The sequence below is a fragment of the Taudactylus pleione genome, unplaced genomic scaffold, assembly GCF_031769625.1.
Source record: "Taudactylus pleione unplaced genomic scaffold, aTauple2 ptg000156l, whole genome shotgun sequence".
NCBI lineage: Eukaryota > Metazoa > Chordata > Amphibia > Anura > Myobatrachidae > Taudactylus > Taudactylus pleione.
In genome coordinates this window covers 11,156,288-11,181,218 of record NW_028284558.1, presented here as the reverse complement: position 1 = coordinate 11,181,218, position 24,931 = coordinate 11,156,288, and the positions used below count along the sequence as shown (strand labels likewise).

The 24,931-nt window shown below is 43.0% G+C and overlaps 1 protein-coding gene across 2 annotated transcripts in view; it reads right to left on the bottom strand.

Annotated features, from left to right (window-relative positions):
* Positions 1 to 24,931, bottom strand: part of B3GALT1 (beta-1,3-galactosyltransferase 1) — a 415,780-nt gene that overhangs the window by 2,259 nt on the left and 388,590 nt on the right. The gene's annotated exons all lie outside the window — the stretch shown is intronic.

Below are 24,931 nucleotides of genomic sequence, written 5' to 3'. Positions count from 1 at the left end.
TGCATTGTTTTTAAATATCTTCTGGCCTTGGTCTTTATACATTCCCAAGGGGTATACAGCAGTAGCTTCCTTTCTACATTATTCGCCCCTTCTCCCTGACAGCAGTTTGAGTACGAGGAATATGCTGAGAACCTGCAATCTCTTTAAAACTGTTGAGAATTTTGAATAATGATCAACTATGAAAAAGAGGTAGTAAAGATAATTTACTATACTGGGTACTGTATATATATCCTCACACTCCCCACTACAGTGTGTTATAAATACATGGAACATTTCAGCAGGCATGTTAATGTAACTGCGACAATATCAGACATGGATATATACCTGCAGATACGCCTCACCCAGGTGCTTGAGAGCTTGTGCACTAATAATGTATGTCAACAGCATTATCTAACCACTTCTGGTTGGCTGACTGAGTGGTGGCCCCTCTAGCTGGTAGTACCTAAATATTTAGCTTTGTGGCTATATTACGTGATGTTGCAGCTGTCCATTTCAATTACCTAATTGACATTTCCATTTAAATTATGGCAGGAAAGAAGATTGTATTTGATTTTAAAGGTGAAACATAAGAATTGTGAATTTACTCTCATTTGTATTAGAATTGGTTGTTGTATTTAATTACATTTTATAATGAAACTATGACTTTCACGATTATTAATAACTTAAGACATTATTCTCTCTTATGTCTATGGGGCCTCTTCATCATCACTAATAGGCCTATTACACATGCGGAAATTCTAGTTTGCATATGTTCTATGTAATGGGCCCAATAATTATTAGGGGCCTAATAGACAGTGAACTCTGAAAAGTGAAAGTGGAGTGATCGCTGACCCAGGCCCCGCCAACCGACCTGGGCCCAGGTAAGTAGTACCCTCCAGTGTAGTGCGGTCAGGTGAAGCAGAGCCTTTCCGGTCATACTTAAGTATACTCCAGAGTATCAACTATAAAAATGATAAGAAAACTTTAATGGAAATTATAAAAATCTTCTTTGTATTATTCTAATAATTTGTATAGTCAAAACTCTGTAGTGGACATAAAAATTATTCCCTAACTGGAGCTAATTGAAAATATATAAAAGTACAGGATATACACTAGTGTAGAAAAGTATAAGGTGTGAGGTTCCAACACCTATAAGTCACATATATTCTTACGTAAAAGTAAGTACAATGTAATCCATATCCTCTATGTGATTCTCTTCACTGGTACAATGTTCCTCCAAGGTACGGGAAAAGAGAATTCAAAGGACAAAGGTGTTTGTGCAGACTTAGTAGGAGAACATTTGGATTAATTTGTACAATGCACTCACATTTTCCATATTAAAGAAAGCATGAAACCAGTTTGGGTGGTAAGCCTCTAGGACAGTCTTTCTGTATCACTCAGATGTCAAATGATAACATAGTGTAGAAACCCAGAATAGAATGGAAAGGATGATTGTGCAGGCTTTTCAGTAAATATTTATTATTTAATAATACAATGCACTCACATTTTCCATATAAAAAAACAGCATATAACCAGTTTAGGTGGCAAGCCTCTGGAACAGTCTCACCGCACCGTTTGGATGTCATATGGTAACACAGGGTGTTAGATTCTGAGTCCCGGACACTCATACACACCGCCCACAGCCCAATCCTCACGGTTAGTTTCCCAAGGTTCCTCCAATAATAGCGATCACCAGCTCAACGCATTTCGAAACATATCCTTCGTCAGGAGCCTGGCGACCGTTACCGCTAGTGTCCTTAAATATCCTACACACTAATACAATGAGTATCTCTACTTTCCTGCACTGGTTCGCTTGTCGGCGTCCTCGCGGACCAGAAGTGATGTCCATTTCAAAAAACGGAAACAAGATGGCTGCGGCTTGCGTTCCATCTCACAGTGTTCATGCGTTCCAACTCTGATCTCCCGGAAATGTATCTTCTCATAAAGGTTAATAGTGCTCTCATGTCCTTTCTTATTGCATATAAATCCATTTAAGATTACATACAAAGTGCAAATGGTCCAAAGTGCCCCATCTTTGAAAAATCATCTAGTAACCGGTTTTTGAAGCGGACGTCACTTCCGGTCCGCGAGGACGCCGACAAGCGAACCGGTGCAGGAGATTAGTGTGTAGGGTATTTAAGGACACTAGCAGTAACGGTCACCAGGTTCCTGACGAAGGATATGTTCCGAAACATAATTAGCTGGTGATCGCTATTATTGGAGGAACCTTAGGAAACTAACCATGAGGATTGTGCTGGGGGCGGTGTGTATGAGTGTCTGGGACTCAGAATCTAACACCCTGTGTTACCATCTGACATACAAGCGGTGCGGTGAGACGGTTCCAGAGGCTTACCACCTAAACTAGTTATATGCTGTTTTTTTATATGGAAAATGTGAGTGCATTGTATTATTAAATATAAGCGTTTTTACTGAAAAGCCTGCACAATCATCCTTTCCATTCTATTCTGGGTTTCTACACTACGTTATCATTTGACATCTGAGTGATACAGAAAGACGGTCCTAGAGGCTTACCACCCAAACTGGTTACATGCTTTCTTTAGTATGGAAAATGTGAGTGCATTGTACAAATTAATCCAAATGTTCTCCTACTAAGTCTGCACAAACACCTTTGTCCTTTGAATTCTTTTTGTGTTTCCGTACCTTGGAGGAACATTGTACCAGAGAAGAGAATCACCTACAGGATATGGATTACATTGTACTTACTTTTACGTAAGAATATATATGACTTATAGGTATTGGAAACTCACACCTTATACTTTTCTACACTGGTGTTGTGAGAGTCTTTAATAATTTTAGTGTTTATTTAAAACATACTGTAAGATTCATCAGTATTTATGAGAAAAATACATTTTCCTTTACACAAATATCATGAGATTGAACCACCATTATATTGAACAAGCAGCTGAAGAATCCCAGAATAGGATACTAAGTTTGGACACTGAAGAAACGACAAACTGAAAGACACATTGACACATCCTATGTACTTGTTAAAACCAATCACATGTATTCTTTTCTGTCAAACCATTTTTGGCAAATGTTTGTAACAGCAGTTTTCTGAAGGTATAAAAGACAGCTCAAAGGGGATGTACCTCTGAGAGCTAAGTGGAATTCATCACAAGTGTGTTGAGTTTCCTTATCTTCCCAGCCGGCTGGAAGGAAAATTAATAATATAGGAGCAGCGTTTCTCATACCATAATCCAGGGGTAGGAAGCCTCGTCACCCCAACAGTGTATATCCTGTACATTTATATATATTCAATTAGCGCCAGTTAGGCAATCATTTTTATATCCACTACTTTGTATTTGTGAGTGTGGTGAAAACTCATTTGTATTGCCATATAGGCTGCTTATTTTGTTGTGCGAATAGTAAGGCCAGATTTGTATTTTGTATATAGTCAAAACTCTGCCTCCCCTGTCTACCTTTTCCGCATATCCCTAATCAAAACTCACCAAATTTCCAACACTATACTGTGCATTGCTGCACCTCTGTATAATGCCCACATGAACCCTGGGGTTCATATATGTATGTGTAAAGTGTAATGTGCGGTAGACATTTTCCGGTGATTTCTGCAGCTCAGCAGACAGCGCCGGGCCGACAAAGAGGTAAGTATATTTTAAATGGGTGCAGTGTGTGGGAACCCCTGGACCCAATGGCCCATGTGCACCGCACACCTCGCACCCATTATAAATAAGCCCCTGTCTGCAGTTAAGTACCCCTATACTAACCCCTAACCCTCAACCTAACCCTATCCCTCAAACTTACCCACCAGGATCGCAGGTGCTGGGATTCTCACCTTTGTCGGGGTTCCGGCGCCGGGATGCTGAGCGCCAGCTTTCTGTGCGCCAGGATCCCAACTCCATCCCTCTCAGGCAAACACATCAGAATAAAATTGTTATCAGGCTTTATAACTAGACCCCTTAAGTTGGTTGCATGTTGATTGAATGCAGCAGATGCCCCTTTACCAGGCTGCACAAATGAACACTAAAATGCTTAATTTACTTATGGACACTGTTGACCTCCTCTCCAAAAGATCCTGGAGGGGAGGTAGAGGGAGAAAGGACAAGGGGCGGCGGTGACATTATTTGCATCATCATTTCGAAAAAATAAGTAGACAAGTATGTACTGTATTTACTAAAACACGTGCCAATGTATAACCGGTAATATGAGTGTTTTTAATGGAACAATTCTTTTTACATGAACTCTGTTCCTTCCCATTTCCCATTACATAAAACCTCCGATGCTGATAGAGTGAGCAGGCTGAGGTATGAATCTGAGCTTATACTGCTCTAGGGAAAATAATTTATACAGACTTTTTATGTTTTGGAAGCAGAACGCGTATATTGTAGAAAGTGATTCACTGGCCTTAGATTTACACAATAGTTATTTACCATTTCAGCACAGCAGGTGGGATTTAGCATCATAGCTCTCACACAGTTTTACTTATAGGCACAATATTATTTATGGTAAAACGTACAAGTGCTGCATACAATTTCCAGCCTCAAGAGTCATCTGAACAGAATTAATCTGAAATAACAATCGCACATCCATAAATACAAAGCAAGAGAGTATTGATCTATTTTGCTACTGCACGTTAATAGCAATTCATATTGTTCTTGATATTGTTACCTTGCTAGTTTACTCTTTATGTACAATAAGGAATTGTAGATCTTCTGAAAAGAGAATAATAATATTTTGCAGTTTTCTTTCTTGTTTTTTTCTAACTATTATACTGTATTAATTGTACAAGTACTGTATAACACTGTGGGGCCGATTCAGACCTGGACGCTAAGCCGCGATCGCTCGCATCCAATAGGGGCCGGGTATGCAAATTTCGCGATCGCACTGTCTGGCGTAAGGATGCCCTCTATGTCTTAGAGAGCGACGGCAGAGTGAGTGCACGCCGGTGTAAAGACGCCCACTTCTCTTTCTTAGCACACGTCATCTCCAGGATGTGTATGATTAATCATTAACATCGATAACCATCGGAGCTGCACGCAGTGCATGAGGTAGACCCAACCCCGCCGCAAGCACTGCGATCACTGCAGGCTGAAATACAACCAAGTGACGTGTACAATGACGCTTCTATGCTAATTATGGACTCCCATTATACGCCGTTTTGATGCCCAGACACGCCTGCGTTCACACATCCACTCCCCCGTTCACAAGCACCTTCCATTGTTACCACCCACAAACGGCACTATCTGTCACTCAAAGTAGCACTCAGTCTGTGTACAACGAGCGCACGATTCCCGAACGCAGTGACTGGCTTGCGCACGCGCACTGTGACACATACGCATGCGCAGGCGGGCATCAATCGCTCATAGCGAACGATCACGGCTTAGCATCCAGGTCTGAATCGGCCCTATGTGCTTTATTTAGAGATGTACAGTGCATCCGGAAAGTATTCACAGCGCTTCACTTTTTCCACATTTTGTTATGTTACCGCCTTATTCCAAAATGGAATCAATTATTTTTTGTCCTCAAAATTCTACACACAATACCCCATAATGACAAGTAAAAGTTTTTTTGAGATTTTTGCAAATTTAATTAAAAAAAAAAAATAAGAAATCACATGTACTGTACATAAGTATTCACAGCCTTTGCCATGAAGCTCAAAATTGAGCTCAGGTGCATCCTGTTTCCACTGATCATCCTTGAGATGTTCCTACGCTTAATTGGAGTCCACCTGTGGTAAAATTTAGTTGATTGGACATGATTTTGAAAGGCATACACCTGTCTATATAAGGTCCCACACTTGACAGTGCATGTCAGAGCACAAACCAAGCATGAAGTCCAAGGAATTGTCTCAAGACCTCCGAGACAGGATTGTCTCGAGGCACAAATCTGGGGAAGGGTACAGAAAAATATCTGCTGCTTTGAACGTCCCAATGAGCACAGTGGCCTTCATCATCCGTACATGGTAGAAGTTTGGAACCACCAGGACTCTTCCTAGAGTTGGCCGACTGTCTAAACTGAGCGATTGGTGGAGAAGGGCCCTAGTCAGGGAGGTGACCAATAACTCGATGGTCACTCTGTCAGAGCTACAGCATTCCTCTGTGGAGAGAGGAGAACCTTCCAGAGGGACAACCATTTCTGCAGCAATCCACCAATCAGGCCTGTATGGTAGAGTGGCCAGACGGAAGCCACTCCTTAGTAAAAAACACATGGCAGCCCACCTGGAGTTTGCCAAAATGCACCTGAAGGACTCTCAGACCATGATAAACAAAATTCTCTGGTCTGATGAGAAAAAGATTGAACTCTATGGCGTGAATGCCAGGCGTTATGTTTGGAGGAAACCAGGCACCGCTCATCACCAGGCCAATACCATCCCTACAGTGAAGCATGGTGGTGGCAGCATCATGCTGTGGGATTCTTTTTCAGCGGCAGGAACTGGGAGACTAGTCAGGATAGAGGGAAAGATGAATGCGGAGACATCCTGGATGAAAGCCTGCTCCAGAATGCTCTTGACCTCAGACTGGGGCGACGGTTCATCTTTCAGCAGGACAACGACTCTAAGCACACAGCCAAGATACCAAAGGAGTGGCTTCAGGACAACACTGTGAAAGTCCTTGAGTGGCCCAGCCAGAGCCCAGACTTGAATCCGATTGAACATCTCTGGAGAGATCTGAAAATGGCTGTGCACCAACGCTTCCCATCCAACCTGATGGAGCTTGAGAGGTGCTGCAAAGAGGAATTGTGGCATCATATTCAAAAAGACTTGAGGCTGTAATTGCTGCCAAAGGTGCATCAACAAAGTATTGAGCAAAAGCTGTGAATACTTATGTACATGTGATTACTTAGTTTTTTTTTTTTTATTAAATTTGCAAAAATCTCAAACTTTTTACACGCTGTCATTATGGGGCATTGTGTCTAGAATTTTGAGAACAAAAATTAATTTATTCCATTTTGGAATAAGGCTGTAACATAACATGTGCACCAAAATGTGTTACTCTGTCTGCCCTAATACTGTATTAAACATTTTGCGTATCACTGACTTGTGGTTGCTTACATCTGGGGAGGAGGAATGGGGGAATGAAGGGGCATGTAAGAGGAAGCCAAATACAGTAAAGGCATAAATTGCTCTTTAGTTAGAGGTGGACGCCTTTGCACATTCTGTATGGGTTGGGCATGCCACCATCCCGACAGTGCTGGGATACCGACACTTGTTGGTAGGTATCCTAACCCTTCTCCTACTCCTACCCCTAACACTCCCTCCCCGCTGCCTAAACTTAACCCTCCCCACTAGTGCCTAAAACTAACTGGCCCCCCACACCCTAAACCAAACCCTCCCCCCAGTGCCTAACCCTAACCCTCCTCCTAGTGCCTAACCCAAACCCTCCTCCTAGTGCCTAACCCAAACCCTCTCCCTAACCTCGCTACTCACCTTCGGGAAACCGGCGGGTGGGATGCCGGTGCAGGGATTCTGACAGGGCGCCGGGATTCTGAGAGGTGTCAGAATTCTTGCTCCGGTATTCTAAATGCAGGCATCCCATTTGCCAAGATATTGACCGCATCCCATACTGTACAACATACTTGCCTACTTTTGAAAAAGCATTTCAGGGAGATTGTGAAAGCAGAACCTATGAGCCCTCTGTAAAGTGGACGTGTAGTGCTACATCTGAGAGGTGCGCCATAAAATTGACTTACATCCAAATGTAAATGAGCTCCAAAGCAGTTAGTAAGATCTAGTTGTTGATGAAAACACACTGATACTTTTCAGAAAATGCATGTAACCATAGGGATCATTGTGCCATATAACCAATGCAGGGAAATTATACTAGTGATCCCATTTGATTGTATATATATGTGTTTTTTTCTTAATATAAAATCTACATAACGGGGATAAGGCACAATCAGGGAGATTGCTATACTTTTCAGGGAGTCAGGGAAATTGCTGCTAATCCAAGGAGTCTCCCTGACAATCCCCTGGTGCAAAGAAACTGTGTTCGTGATGATCATTTTGCAGTATAAGAATAAAGTTTGAACTAAATCTTTAAAATGGTGTGCAACAGCCAAGTGAATTGAACCAATTAACAGGGCTCATAACCTGGACCGGTTGTGTCAATTGCATGGGGATGAAAAGCATGGGGTACCCGCACCACTTGCCAAAACCCCAACCAGCACCTGACTATGGGCATGATTCAGCGAGGATCGCAATTGCAAAGCTGCACGCGGGTAAGAGTCGCTAAGCTGCAGTAACCATCGCAGAGCAGGAGACAGCCACGGGTGAGAGCCGTGGAGACGTTGGGATTGAGTATGCAGGTTACAACTACCTACCTGAAACTACATCGTTCGGGCGTCACAGGAGTTGAGCTGCAAGTATACACTTATTCACATTACCACTACAAGTGCCTGCTATTTCGGCTATATCTGGAATTCCCCTACAGAACAGGTGAGCTCTGTCCATATTTTTGTAGAGTAATCTACATATGTGATATGACAGAAGGATTTTTATTTTGACTCTTTTAGAAGTATTTTTAATAAAGACATTTTATTTGCTGCATATGTGTTTTTGATACATTTTGTTTGGATACATTGGAACTTTTGGCTGTAATTTGCATCTGAAAAATTTTTTTTAAAGATATCATTTGGTATATCAGAACACTGTGTTGAGACTTTGATCAGAAAGATCTATTTTTATAATCAGCCTTTGTTTGATGAGGTCTTTTTATTCCATTTATGAGGTGATTAAAGTAATTATGATATAAGATGTGCAGATAACCTAAAGGAGATTAGATATTGAAACACAGCACGGCTGGACTAACAACTTGGAATTATATATGTACATCATATACTTGCCTACTCTTTTTTTTTTCCTCCAAGGGAGAAGCAGGTGAGTGCCGATGGGGGGCGGGCCTGACATGTAGTGACATTAAGCCCTATCCCCCACAGTAAATTGCTGCGATTAGAGCATATTTGAATAGGGGGTGGGGCCAAATTACGCGATTATTGTGGAATCGCGTCATTAAGCCACACCCCCTATGCGGAGACCCCCGATCGGCGTGCAAATTCTACCCATTCTGCCCACTACACTAGGAAGCAGGCAGGAATGCGGGAGAAGTGCATACTCTACCGGGGGTGTACAGTATTAATAATAAACCCTATACATGGTCTATAGCAGTGCAACCCTGACAGTACATGTTTTCAAGATCCTCTAGTTGGCGCAGAGATGTATTTATTAATTGCAAAAGAGAAGAGGAAAAAAAGCATTGTCCTTGAATTGGCGCACTAATTATGTACATAATTAGTGCGCCAATTCAAGGACAACGCTTTTTTTCTCTCCTCTTTTGCAATTATCCTCTTGTTGTCTTTTGGCAAGCACCCCTGACAAGTACATATCTATCATACAAGGTACAAGTAATACAGGGTTATGTAAGTATTTAATCTACACAAATGTATATGACAATATAATGTGTGCAGGTATATATCCATATCTTCTTTGAAAATTTATTTATTAATGGCTGACACATGTTAAAAGATCCACAGGTGGTGCTAATTATTTCATTTGTGATACTGAAGAGAACCTGCAGCACTAGTAAAATTGTATAATAGACTTTTTATATTGTAGTCATGGTGTGGGCTAGGGAGGGGGATTTCCAGGCAACCGGAAACCATGCACGCAGATCGAGCAATTGTTTGTCTGTCTGAATAAATTACGTTTCATAGGCGTGCATAAATTAGCCACTGCGACTGCATATGCAGTATGAGAGTTCTCTGCGTGTGAGGAGACTTGTTGTGTCTGCGGCTGGTCAGACTTGTTGTAAATGCTGCGTGACTGGCCGATGTGCATCGATGGTACCGATGGTTATATAGAAGAGCGACATTGGACGGATACGAGAAGACAGCAGTGGGCGTCTATATGCTGGCAGAGCTTTGGCAGGCATTACAATATTTTTGCAGTTGCATTCCATGCAAAATCGCAGCTGCGATCGCATTAGCATTCGCTACTGAATCAGGCCCATTGACACCTAACGCACATTCCAGAAAAGACATAAATAAATGAACATTGATACCTTTACCTGTTTGTTAAGGTTTAACGGATGACTCGTAAATCAATTTTGAGCCCTCTTCTCAACATGACTCTTATTAAAAAAATATATAATCAAACAGATATTATAATTTATTACCTTTTTTTACGTATTCAGCCGTGACAGATGAATGACTGAAACACAGCCATTCACGCATTTAGGTCATTTCAGCTATTAGCTTATAGGGCATTACTCTTACCCCCTGTTTGCAAATCATTGATATATATATATATATATTTGTATGAGTCTTTATGGTTGAAATACAACACTAGTGAGTGTTAACCACGTCTGAAAACGGAATGAAAGAGATGAAAATCTGTGCAACACAATTCTGTATCAGTCATAAATGGATTTCGATAATACAATAAAAGGGTTTTTTTTGTACAAATTAGAAAATTCAGATAAAAACATCACCTATGTAATAGCACTATAACACAGAGCCTGAAATATGAGGCAGATTTATTGTCGGTGATTAATATGGGTTTTCCAAAGAACTCTGTGTAGATTGAAGCCTCAGAGGCCTGCAGATGTACAACCATGTTGTAAAACATGTTTATTTGCTGCATTGTGGAATCTGGAATGCCGATATAATCACCCAGGAAAACTGCATAACAAGAGAAAGTGCTGCATGGCTTGAATAAAAAGCATCTGGTCATCTGCACTTACAACAAGTGTAAGCGCTGATTAATGTCCTGTCCATTTTGCAATTAAAATAATTCCATGTTTGTTGGATCCCGGGACAATATTTGTCATCTAAAAGCCATTTCTGTAACCATGACAACATGTTTCTCTGAAAACAGAATTGTCTATGGCATAGGAAAAAACATGCACAACTTTCAGCATAGATCAATTTGTTTGGAAGGCATTAATTCATCAAATGCTGAGAAAATCTCTCCAATGGAAATGATATTCTTCAAATCCCAAGGGTCTCATTTTTTTTCCAATACAGTCCCAGTATCCAAATATTTAACTTCAATGTTTGTTTTTTCTAGAATGAAGACACCTGTTACATCTGGATAAACATGAATAGTGCAAATAGGATATTTTGTAATGTTTATATGCAATTAATTTAGCAATATTACTGTATAATTAACATAGCTGTAGTGCCCGGCGTTGCCTGGGTTTATTTTATTCATATCTCCAACACCATTGTCTTTTTCTATAACCACTCCCTCTTAAGCTGGGTACACACCATGCAATGGTGCGACACAGCAATGGTGGGGTGCGATGCAACGATACATTGCGCGCTCTGTAGACACTACGCAATCTGTTGTATGGCGGCGCGGTGCTGCATGTAACAGCACCGTCCATTGCATCGTCCCATCTGTCTTGCAGCACAGCAGATGGAAAGTTACGATGAATGCGGATTGGGTGCACAAACCATACGATGTGTGTGATATACCGTTCTGATACGTGTCCGAATGATATATCGTATGATACATTGTATAGTGTGTACCCAGCTTTACTTACTCCTGTGCATATCTGACACAGGTGGCTAGGGGCAGAGGGCCTAATTCTGACCCGCTCGCGAGCGCTGAGTGCTCGCAAGCGGGTCGGTGTTGGCCAAGTGCGCATGTGCACGACGGAGGCGGCTCCGTCGTGCGCATGCGCGAGACCCGAATAACGACGGCCAAGCCGTCGTTATGGGTCTCGCACCAAAAGGGGCGTGCTGTCGATGGTGTTCCCAATGGAACGCCTGGTGTTCCCATGGGAATGCCTACCGTCTGGGGCCGGCCCCACTGACATTACAAGTGATGTCAGTGGGAGTGCTTTTGGCTCTGATAGAGCCAAAATCACTACAGGGCTTGCGGCAACGAGTCCCTACTGCAAGGGTCTCGTCGCAAGCCCGATGGTCGCGATGGTCTTGACCATCGTGACCATCATTTTGGCCGCTCGCTATAGCTGTGGGTGGTCACCCACGCCTATGCGAGCGGCCAGGCCGCTCTTAAATTCAGAGGGATGGTTCTGATTCAGAGCGAGTGCTCTGTCAGAGCGTCCGGCTCTGAATCAGGGCCAGAGTTCATTATACTGTCATTACATTCCAATGTGATGACATCATTTTTATCAGCAGTCTTTTTCATTATATAGAATTATAGCTAATACAGATAGTTCACCTCTAAAGTAATACAGACAGTACAGTTTTTGTTGCAGAATAACCTTGTAAAGAGGACAAGTTGAGAAGTTGCCCATAGATAAATTATATCTAAAATCTATTTGGTTGATATGGGTAACTTCTCCAATAGTACTCTGTAGCAGGGCAGGTTGCGGTGGCTGGTGAACATGGTGGATTCCATCCTGTGCGGCGGCACCTCCCTTCTTACGTCCCTGCCCTCATGTATCAAAGAGGAAAGCAGGAGAAATCAGAGCATACTTTCCTACTTTAAGTTTAGAAGCAGGTAATGGGGGTGGGGCTGGACTCGTCACTAAGCCCCGCCCCATGGTAAATTACCACGAATAAAGCATATTTAACTAGAGGACGGGGGCCAAATGACATGATTCCTAGAGAATTGTGTCATTAAGCTCTACCCCTTACTCGCCCGACCGCTGATCCCCAGGAAAATTCTCCCCGTTCTGCCCACTTCACTAGGAAGTGGGCAGAATGCGGGAGAGGTGCCTACTCTTCCAGGGTTGCAGGGGGTTACCCGAAAAATCAGGAGCCTCCCGCAGTTCCCGAGAGAGTAGGCATGTATGAATCAGAGATATCTCCTGCTTTCCGTCTGCAGGCTCCCGCAGGAACCATCTGCATAGCTTTATAAGAGAACGGTGTCCGAAACTTTGTGAATCTTGTCTGCGTGGGCTGATGCCATCTTCAGATAACATTATCCCATTACCTTCTATGGGCCTCTCCTGTCAGAGACAGATCTAGCAAGCTCTCTCTGGTAGGCTGCAGGATGCCCCAAAGCGCTACTCGGTTTTTGGCACTTTGCGCACGTGCAACTGGAAAGCCACGCATGTGCAGTTGGCGCAAGGGGTCTGCAGGTAGATGTAAAGTGACCGCAGATACAATCCCTTTACTTCTTTCTGATAGCTGGGATGGGCTCTTATCGGAGTCCTTGTCCCGGGGATTATAATTGATACATCCGAGCAGAACAAGAATCCTTATTGCGGCTATTTCAGGCTTCATTTTCAGGGACAGAACACATATTTTAATAAATCTGTGGCCAAATTATTTAACAGAGAAGTGCCACCAAAATCCTGTGATGTTGGCTGCACAGATATCTGCCTATGACATTGCTATGGGGTGCAAGGAGAAACTAAAGATGTTGCTGATCGCACTGTGAATTTCCAGAACCACCTATTGCGGTCGCGCCACTAACTGAATCGTTCCGAGAGCCTTCAATTATGAGCATACTTCTAGATGTCTGACGGAGCATCAAGTATTTGTACTATCTTCACCTTTTTAAAATGCCTCCATTTTAATGTTTTAGATAACTACTACCCTATAAAATGAATGAGGAATCCTATGTAAGTAGGAAACAAAGATCCTATATGCAGCTTGTTTACGATATGCATGTATTTGTTATTTTACTTGCTTTTGGAGCTAATTAATTGAATGTGATTCATTAGAGAATCCAATACAGTATGGCTCCTCCAACCCACATAAATAAAGGAAAACATTGGCAAATACAGAGTTGAGTCACATTATTATGACCAATTCCTACATGTGATGTCGGCAGTGCGTAGCCCAAGAAGTACATCCGGCTTGGTGGGTATATAAGGTGTGCGATAGGCAGGGGCGGATTGGGCCGCCGGGAAACCAGGCTAGTTCCCGCTGGGCCGGTCAGTGGCCATCGGCCAGCCAGCACTTGCCCACCCCCCACTGCCCGATCGGAGCTCAGCTCCGATCGGATAGCTCTATACTCTTGTAGCGCAAGCGCAAACGCTGTTGTGCTGATGGGGATAAAAAAAAGCCTGACGGGGAAGCAGCAGCTTCCCCCACAAGCCTTTGCGGAGCCTGTCAGTCACCACTGACGGCTCCGTTCATCCCCTCTGCGGCCCAGCTCCCCACCTCCAGGCAGCAGTGCACACAGTGACGCCGCGCGACAAGCAGCGGGCAGAGGAACTGTAAGTGGCGGCAGCGGCTGCACGGGGGGAATGGGGGGGCGGCAAGGTTAAGAAAAACACTGGGGCTGTTGAGAATGTGCATGACACCCGTGCTGGGGCACACAAGGGCTGCTAAGACTCACATGGGCTTCGGGGAATGAGACTGAGACACATTGGGGCTGACACACACACTGGGGTTGGGGACAATGGGGCTGAGACACACACATAGGGGCTGGGGGAAATGAGGCTGACACACTGCGGCTGAGACACACTGGGGCTAGGTCACACTGGGGCTGGGGAATGGGGTTGAGACACACATAGGGGAAAGAGGCAGACACACTGGGGCTGAGACACACACTAGGGCTGGGGCATACACTGGGGCTAGGGGGAATGAGCTACAGGTGGGCCTGGGTATGGAGAGGCGCAGGGGGTCCTGAGAGACATATGGGATCCTGTAGAGAGACATGGAGGCCTGGAGATGGAGTGACACAGGGAGCCTGAAGAACCACAAGGGGCCTGAGGATGGAGAGATGTAAGAGGGTCTGGAGTAACACTGAGGCCTGGAAAGACACAAATGGTTTGTGCAGGGCAAAATGTGAATTTCCCTGATCAAACACTTCTGTTACTATACATTATCTGATTATGATGATGACTTTGGTTATATTTCTACGTAAACAGGCATCTTCCAGACAGTGTGATCTACATGAATAGTGAATACCGGCTGAAGACGCTGCCCAGAGAGGCTCAAATTCATCAGTTTCCCCCATTGCAGAGAAACCACAATATAGGTAATAAAATAGACTTCCAAACTGACTGGCCTGTACCTAGTTCAGAGGGATGGGGTGCCCCAAAAAGAGTGCATCATTCACCAAAATTTCTGTTGCCGACCCTGCTCCCCTCAGTGGCTTGCAAAAGCCCTTCAAGGTCCTGAGAGGAGGCAGTATCCTGCCCTCCTCCACAGAACCCGCCCCCTCAACAGACCCCGCCCTCCTCCACAGACCCCACCCCCTCAACAGACCCGCCCCCATAATGGCTGCTTCCAGAAATTTCCCGGGCTGATTTCCCATCCCAATCCGCCTCTGGCGATAGGTCACCTGCACTCATCACTCGTTACTGTCATGGGTAAAAGGAGCAATTTATCTGTGTTACAAAAAGGGATAATTATTGGCTTTCGGGCCATGGGTGGCAGTATTTCTGAAACAGCGCAGTTTGTGAACTGTTCGTGTGCTGCTGTGGTGAAGGTGTATCGTGACTGGTCAAAGGGCACCATTGCGAATAAGGGACATGGAAACTGCAGAGCATCATGTGCCATTAAGGTGAGAGGTGAACGCGTCGGCTACGAAGGTGCATGAGGGCCGACTGACACGCTACAGTGGAGCAGCTCATCAAAATGTCTCAAACGACCATTAAGCGAACCCTGCTGCGTTTGGGACTCTGAAGCAAACGGATGGTCACTGCACCTATGCTAACGAAAGGTGCATCGGCGGAAAATGCTTCAATTTTCACACCTGTATCGGAATTGGACCTCCGCTGATTGGCGAAGGGTTGCCTTCTCCGAAGAGTCACATTTTTCTGCTTCATGGAACAGATGGACGTTGGCGACGTCAGACAAGAAACATCGGAGAACGAGCACCCTGCAAGCATTGCTGGAAGAGCACAAGCTGGTGGTGGCAGCGTTATTGTCTGGGGAATGTTTTCATGGCATTCTCCAGGCCCATTCATCCATGTGGAAGGCACCCTCAAACAACTTTATGAATCCATCCTTGCAGAGTACGTACACCCATACATGCTGAATGTCTGCCCTAAGGTGGATGGGATCTTCCAGTAAGACAATGTGACATGTCACACGGCTAGAAATGTCTGACAGTGGTTGGACGAGCACGACCAAGACTACCAAGTACTACCCTGGCCCCCTAATTCCCCGGGCTTGAGCCCAATTGAGCATCTGTGAGACCACATCGATCATTGTGTCCGCTCTATGGATAATTCACCATGCACCCTCTAGCAGCTATGGGATGCACTGCAGTCAGCATGACTCCAGATACCTGTGCCAACCTACCAGCACCTTATTGAGTCACTCCCAGCCCGTCTAGCTGCTGTCCGTGCTGCACACGACGGTTACTCTCGCTATTAGCTGGTGATCATAATAATGTGACTCGATTGTGTATTAATATACCTGTTGTCCATTAAAAGAACAAAGAAAGACAAATCAGCGCTCAAAGCTGCCATAAAGATATTCATCTAGTGAATATATAGCTTTTTTTCTGCATTTGAGCCAGGACTGATATCTTTCCCCTTATTCTTTCATGCTGACATATTTCATCTCCTATTTCTTGAGCATCAGTCAATTAGTTTTAGCCACCATCTGTTTGCACATTTATATTGTTTGTTTTAGACAAGATAATATGGCCCAGGAGTCTCAAGGCCCAAGGGACGCAGCACTGAATGTATTTCTGGTTATCAGTGACAATGTAAGGAGAGACAGAGCTAGCACACTTTGGTCTTCCCACGGTGCCATGTGTAAATTTGAATTAAATGATTTAGTCTTCTGGAAATAAGCACAACTAAGATTTCCACCTTCAATTTTCTTTCTGTAGTCCCCAGACATAAACACAGATGCTGCTGTAGATGAGTACTTTAGAGAACATTGCACGTTCTATTATCAAGGCTGCTTAATGATACAGGAACGTTCACACACAACTACTGTATGTTTGCTTTGGGTTGCTTCATTTAGAGTTGGACCTACTGTAAATCCACTAGTGGGACATGAATATAGGCTTTCCATACAGCACAGACAAACATACCGAAATATATTTGTGCTTAGACATTGATGGGCAGCACGGATGGTGTAATAGTTAACATTACTGCCTCACAGCACTGAGGTCGTAGGCTCAATTCACACCACAGCCAGGGCCGGATTAATTGGTCACATAAAGGGCCCCCACAATACTTGGATCCCGGACAGGGGCAGATTGGCCCGCCAGGAAGCCGGGACGGATTCCGCTGGGCCGGTCCCATTATCCCCTCAGTGGCCACCCCTCATCCCACCACTGGGCCGGCTGCAGCGATCGGGCAGCATTAACTGTTAGCTTCTGCAAACGTGCAGAAGATTACTTAGGACAAAAAAAATGGCCAACGGGGGAGCTGCTGCGCATTTGCAGCGGCAGCAGCTCCTCCCATAAGCCTTGCGGAGCCCGTCAATCAACACTGATGTGTCCGCCTCCAGCTCCGGGCCTCTGGCTGATTGAAGCAGCAGCCAGGAACAGGACTGAGATCGCAGGCGACTAGCCACTTTTGCCTGTGCCACACTTGTCTGTCTCAGTCACAGTCAGTAAGTGAAATGCATTGTGGAAACCATCCATGTGTTTTCTTACAATGTCAACAAAAGTAATATATATATATATATATATATATATACACACACACATACTATATATATATGTATATATATATATATATATATACACACTGTGTGCGTGTATATAAATATATATATATTTGCTTTTTACTTTTTATTTTTTTCACTTTTCATTGTCATTATTGGCTCCAGTGTACACACTTTTCACGGGGCACTAAAGCGCAGCACGTAATTTTTTACTATGGAGACTTCAACACCACGGCCTTCTATTGAGGAACACACAGGTTGCAGAGGGGCATTAACATCACCAAGGGAGATTTATACAGTTTTAGTGAGGATGATGCGAATCGTCTTCTTTTTAAGGAGCATTTACCACCTATGAACAATCATCAGATATAGAGGATATTTACCATCAGATACTTAAATTAAAGAAAAAAGAAACCGATTATCTCCTCCATGGCATTTCATTATCAGACTATCACAGGGAGAAAATGATGTCACGAGGCTTCAGGATCAGGAACGTTCCTACATTGGGAAGATACAACCCCGAATTTTGTAAGAAATGGATAGGCATCCTAAATAAGTGTAGCATGGGCCTTATCTTCTTAGTGGTGGAGGAAGTTGGCCGGGAACTCAAGAAAACCAGAGACAAAATTGAAAAATTTGAGAAAGAAAATATCAGCACACTATAACAAGATCCTTCGCAGGATTGGATCCAGAAGCTACAAACGCAATGTGACAAGTATCGCAGTGAATTAATTAAATTCAAAAGAAATAAACATTCCACTGTCACAAATGATTATGATGATAATAGGGTGTATTGGTGGCTTATGGGTGGAGAACCAGGAAGAACGGGTTCCAAAAATTATCAATACAGGCAGGGATGAAGACAGCGCCGGGAAGGACATTACAAAACAACAGTTTCCTCAAACAGTGACAGCGAATTCCCAGTGATAGATTCAGAAGATTCCCAGGATCTATGCACACAAGCGGCCCCTTTAGGAGAAACTTTAGACACCCCCCAGTAAAAGGACGCCCACCCGCAGGGGTGGTCAGAACAAGAGGGAACAGAGGTATGGACACAAAGAAGAATCCTTAGTGTTCAACTTGTCCTCAAGACAATTTATTGAGGATGAGTTGAAGGTATTGAACATGGGCCTTTCCTTCATCCCAACCAACCATTATGATGAAGTCACCTGGAAGATCGATCTCCACCATTTTTCAAGAAAACTCCGATTACAGGAACATTTCCAAAACAAACAACCTAACACATCTCTACCATTTTTCAAAAATTTCTATCATCTAAGTCTAGGTCAAGTGTTGACCCTCAATCCAATAATTCTTCTCTCAAAAAATGTAGCCGCTTGCTAGATGATTCAGTCATCAAATATGCAAGGGCTTACACCTCTAAACCCTACAACATGAGCAAAGCAGAAAGAGACGCACTCAAACAATTGGGACAGTATCGTGATGTCATATTCCGACCGGCCGATAAGGGCGGTGGAGTAGTCGTCCAAATTTACAAGATTACTTGGATGAATTATACAGACAATTGGCAGATGAGTCAACATACCAGCAATTAACGTCCGACCCCACTATGAGATATAAGAAAAAACTTGACCAGATTCTGCAACAAGCAAGATCTGAGAGCATCATTTCAGATAACATCTTTAAAGCCATGTCGCAAGAGTGTCCTGTTGTGCCCATTTTGTTTTCAGCACCTAAAATCCACAAAAGTATCATCAAACCACCGGGCAGGCCTATTATATTGGCCAGAAATTCTTTATACCAACCTGTGTCACAATTCTTGGACGTAATCCTACAGCCTCTGGTTACTAAACAAGCCACTTTTATCAAAGACACCACAAGCTTTTTAAACTTATTACTCTCCATTGACAACATTTCAGAAGGTACCATTTTGTGTGTCATGGATGTTAGTAACTTATACACAAGCATACCCCACAATGAAGGTTTGGAAGCTGTCCAAGAATTTCTTATTCAAGAAAACATGCAGGAGGTTGAGCACAAAATATTTATGCAACTTCTGGAACTTACCTTAAAAATAAATTATTTTCTGTTTAACGACCGCTTTTGCCAGCAGAGCTCAGGTTGTGCCATGGGGAGCAATGTAGCACCGTCTTTTGCCAATATCTACATGTTTAAAGAGGAGAAGCGTTTATATTTTTGACGATCCTACGGTGTCAATTCACATTCAGGCTTATGCTCGTTTTCTAGATGATCTTTTCCTCTTGTGGACAGGTGGCGAAACAGCATTCCACAATCTTATGGAAAGAATAAATAGTCAAGGTTCACCAATAAAATTCACTTATCAAAGCAGCAAAGACTCCATCAATTACCTCGATGTTCAAGTTTCATTAAGGAACAACAAGCTCCACACAGCACCATATTCTAAACCCACTGAAAAAAACACTCTTCTGCGAGCTAATAGCCATCATCCAAAAACATTAATCAAAGGCTTACCAAAGTCTCAGATGATACGTATAGCACGGATCAACAGTAATACGTCCACTTTGAGTGCAGAACTGGATAAAATAGTGGAGAGATTTGCACAATGGTGCTATAACCTGAAACAGTTAAAAATTCAAAATAAAGAGGTTCTGTCTTTGCCTAGGGACCAATTGTTACAACCCAAGATGAGAGATGACAAACAGATCATTCCTTGGAAAAACAAATTCAATACATCCAGTCCGGTTATTCAATGGGCAACCAGAGCGTTATGGTCTATAGTCACCTCGGATAAAGAATTACCCTGCTTTAATAATAAGAGACCAATGGCCTGCTACACCAGAGCGAGAAACATAAGTGACATCATTGTCCACGCAGATGTAACCAACTTCGAAACTAGAATTGATGCAAATTTTCTCACTAAAGCTCCAGGTTGCTACAAGTGCCTAGGATGTGTAACATGTCAATATGTGTCCACCGGATCCTTTTTTCATCATCCACATACAGGACGGACCATCCGTATTAAACACGTTTTAAATTGTATGTCCAACCACGTCATCTATCTCATCACTTGCCCCTGCAGCTTGAATTACATTGGCAAAACCACCAGAGCCATGAAGCAGCGCATGGCTCTACATCACTCAGCCATTAAAGCAGCATTAGCAGGCAAAACTTCAGACCAGCCAGTGGCAAGACATTTTGCTGATAAAAACCATCCTATTACGTCTCTAAGATATATGGCCATCGATCACATACCATTAACCATCAGGGGAGGAGACAGAGAAAATAAGTTATTACAGCTGGAAGCCCGTTGGATATTTCAACTTAACATCATACAACCATTTGGACTGAATGAGAAGATCTCGTGGAACATTTTTCGATGAACTTTTTCCAAAAATTGCATCTATCTCCTGGATGGCCTTTTTATATTTCTCTCTTTTTTATTTTTCTATATTTATTTTTTCAATTTTTTTCTGTTTTTTCCATTTTTACTTTTTTATTTGTTGCTTTTTTCTAATTTCATTCATTATTCCCGAGTTTTTGCATGTATCCTTTTGAAATATTAGTCCTTGGACATTTTATATAGCATTTCTATATATTTTTGGAAGTTTTTTTATTTTTCTGAGTAATTTAAATATGGATGTATTGTGATTTCTTTTTCTTCCATGAATTGGCCTTAATCACCTTGATCTTTTTTTCCCATATTTTTCTTTTTTTTCCTTTTGTTCTTAGCCTTTCTTCTTCTGGTTTTCATTCTTTCTTTGATTTTCATGTGGATGATCTATTTTACATTTTTCTCCTATTTCTCATCACTTTTTTCATGCCACCACACACCTTTTTCACATCCATTCATGCACATCTCCAGTATTGTTTATTTTCCATTTTATCAAATTTTTTTATTTTTTCACTACATATTAAGTTTTTCACACTTGATGAGTGTCACGTAAACACAATAGGTTAGTAACTCTTGCCATACTGCCCACACTACAACACTTTATCACTTCACTTCATCTTCCACATTACACTCTTCCACTTTTTTTACATATATTCATCATCTGCTTTTCTTTATTTCCACTGCATCAACACTTGTGTTCCTCAATTTAGATATTTAAATATTTGTGTTATGCGTTCATTACTGCCAGCCATCATATGCCGGGTGTCAGTTTCTTTCACCATTCTTTTTCGTTCACTTCCACACAGGACCAGCCCCACAGCATCAGAAAGAGTCTAGTATAGCCATGGCAACCCAGCGTCAGCGACGCATGACGTCATCAGTCCACGACCTCGGGAGTCCCGGGAAACGGACGGAGATGTAGCAGCTGGTCCTGAGCGTGCATGCAGTGGGTGATCACTCTTTCTATTTAAGGCATGTAATTTTTATTAGCACTTGTTCACACCTTGACAAAGGAGCTCAGGGCTCCGAAACATTGGGATCGTTCATGTGACACCTTTGAATATATTTATTATTATCACTAATCTCTGAGTGCCTCTGATATATATATATATATATATAGTGACAGGGTCAGCATAATTCCACATGAAATAAATGTGGAATATCCAGATATCCCAAGTTTTGCAGAGCAAAGGCATTAGAAATGTGAAATGTCCAGTTCAGATGTTGCCTCAAACAGAGTCTGGAAAGGCAGCTGATTACAGACACCTCTGTGAGGCTGGTTTAAAAACTGCACAGACACTGGGGAAACTGATCCTGATGGTGAGATAGTCGCCCAGGTTATGGGCCCGGGAGTGATTAGTGTTCGGAGTCCTAGAACTGTCCACTGAGCAAATATATTGCTGTTTGGAAGACTTTGTGTAACATCTTGCCTCTGAAAACTGCCATATCCTGTATATCTGCCTGTGGTGAGCAATAAAGCTGCTGATGGATTTTACCCAGTTTATGTGATTCTTGTCACATTTGGCACCCAAACAGGGACTTGCTCGAAATAACTATGAAGCTATAGCCTGGATACAGTGACCGGATCAACCCACAGCGGCAGTGAGATTCATTGCAGGATGCTACCCACTGTGCAGTCTGAGTTGCTTTACTATCAGCTGGGTAGGTGAGTGTGGCAGGCCAGCCATAAAGCGGCAGTTATTCACAGTGATAATTTGTCTATGTATATGTAAATTGTGTACAATATAAAAACTGCTTGATTCCTGTGTATGTAGTTGAGTGCCCAGGGAATGTAGTGCAGTTTTAAAGACAGCTGTTATAGATTGCTAGGGATCTGGCTTGCAAAAGAGAATTTATAAAGCCTGCTAAGTTTGTCCATAAAAGGATAAAGCAGTGTAATATGGAGGATTTAATGAAAGTGTTTGCTGAATTGGCTGTAGGGCAGCAGACCCAAATTCAGCTATTAAATGCAGAGTTAACTGAAGTGAGGAAAGGTGTGCAGGAGCGAGAGGTGTTACAGAAGCTTACTCCATCTGATGACATTGAAGATTTTCTGTGCACCTTTGAGCATACTGTTGCATGTTTAAAATAGCCTGAGCAGGAGTGGGCTGTCAGACTTGCTCCCTGTCTCACAGGGGAACCTCAGAGAGCATATGTTGATTTAAACGTGACTGAAGCAAACTCTTATCCGCACTTGAAAAAGCCATATTAGGCAGAGTTGGAGTGACTGGACCTAGCAAAGCTCAGGAGTTTCAGGAATGGCCGCTACACCCGTCTGAAGCTCCAAGGGTCCAGCTGGCCAAATTAGCCAGGCTGAGTAAGGCGTGGTTACAGCCGGATAAGAACTCTGCTCAGCATACAGTAGAGATGGTGGCTTTGGACCATGCTATGCAGATGCTAGATCGTGTGGTGCAACAATGGGCTCTACAGACTGATCCTCAAAAGTTTGAGGAGTTAGCGGTGGTGATTGAATGGTACCTGACTCTTGGGAAGTTAAACAAAGCCAAACAGGGATTCCAGCCAGTTCCCAAGCCTAGAACCCAGGTCCCAGTTGTTAAAGCCAACAACCCACCTCCAGTTGTGTGTTTTGACTGCGGCGAGCCCAGTCATTTGTGCCGGCACTGCCCAAAGCAGGGCGAGCCAATGGACTGTAGTGCTGGAAAAACAACTCGACCAGTGGTGAGCATGGCTGCTGGAAGCACTTCACCGGCGCAAACCACCTTGTTTCGTTTGATGATGCGAGTGGAAGGCCAGGAGGACTGGGCCTTAGTGGATACTGGCAGCAAGTTAACCATCATCTCTTCCAACCTGGTTCCACCTGGGGCTGATAAGGTGCTAACCTTGGTAAAGACTATATGTGTACATGGGGATGTAGAAGAATGCCCCCCGAGTTAACCTCCCAATAGTGATCAAAGGGCGATCCCTGAAGGTGGTAGCCGCAGTAGATGCCAGGCCACCCCACCCATTGATCCTAGGTCAGGCCCATTCTGTGCATGCAATATAATATCTTATTACCTAATTCATTCAACAATGGAAAAAATCGGTAAGGTGGACTGAACTCTTTTCATCCTGCTGATGAATGTATATCATTAAAAATATTATGGCTCATATTCAATTAGAGGCGAAAAGTCAGAGAGGTTTCGACTGTCTGACTTTCCACCTCCTTCACCTGTTTTAGAGGCGAAAACTTTTCGTGCGCGTCCCCACTTTTTGACCTATTCAATTCCTAAACACGCAAAAATGGAAAGCGGCGAATGCGGAACAAGTGGAAAGTACTTTCTGAAGTGGGGAAGTCAGTTTGTACCCCAAAAAAAGATGCAGTAACATAGGGAATGAATGTACATGTATTAGTACATTTACCCCAAAGTGTTTGGGGTACTTAAGTAGTTTAAATAGCTTCTTATTAGCGTCTACGCAAAACTGTTGAAGAATGGCATAAAGCAGTATTTTTTGAAGAAAATAAGTAGTCCAGACAAATTTGGGGTACTTGAAAATGGGTGCTAGCATATTTAAATGTTTCTAAAGTGAACTTTTTAAAAAATTTTAAAAATGCACCTGCTACAGTATATGCACCTGCAATCCCAAAAGACCTGACCCATCCTTGCAGACCCCTCTGAAGTCTATTTCGCTAGTTTTTATGCTTGTCCCCCCACTTTTTACTTTACCGCCCCCAAAATTAAAGTACTTTTTTGTAATGTTCTTGTTTTTTTTTTTTTTTTTTACAAGATTTGGCCTTTGGCGGACTGTGCCAAGGGTTCTGGGTTGTTTCCCCACATTTGCACCCCAAAATAAAGATTTTGCACTTCTTTTCACCTGCTATTCATAGACGAATCTTTTTCGCCTATTACATTGCATTGAGTTTCCGTGTAGGCGAATTCCGCCTGGAATTGAATTTGGAGATAAGTTCAGACAAGGCGAAAAGCGGCAATACACAAATCTTTTTCGCCAATTACGACTTTCGCCTCTAATTGAATATGGCCCTATGTTTGAGACTTGACTACAGCTGGCCATCCTCTATACAATTTTCTGTCAGATATCTGTCCAATCTGGCTGGTTGGAATGAAAACCTGGTAATATATGGGAGCAAATGACAATCGTCCATTTGCTCACAAACACTGGAAAATAGCCAAAAATGGTTGT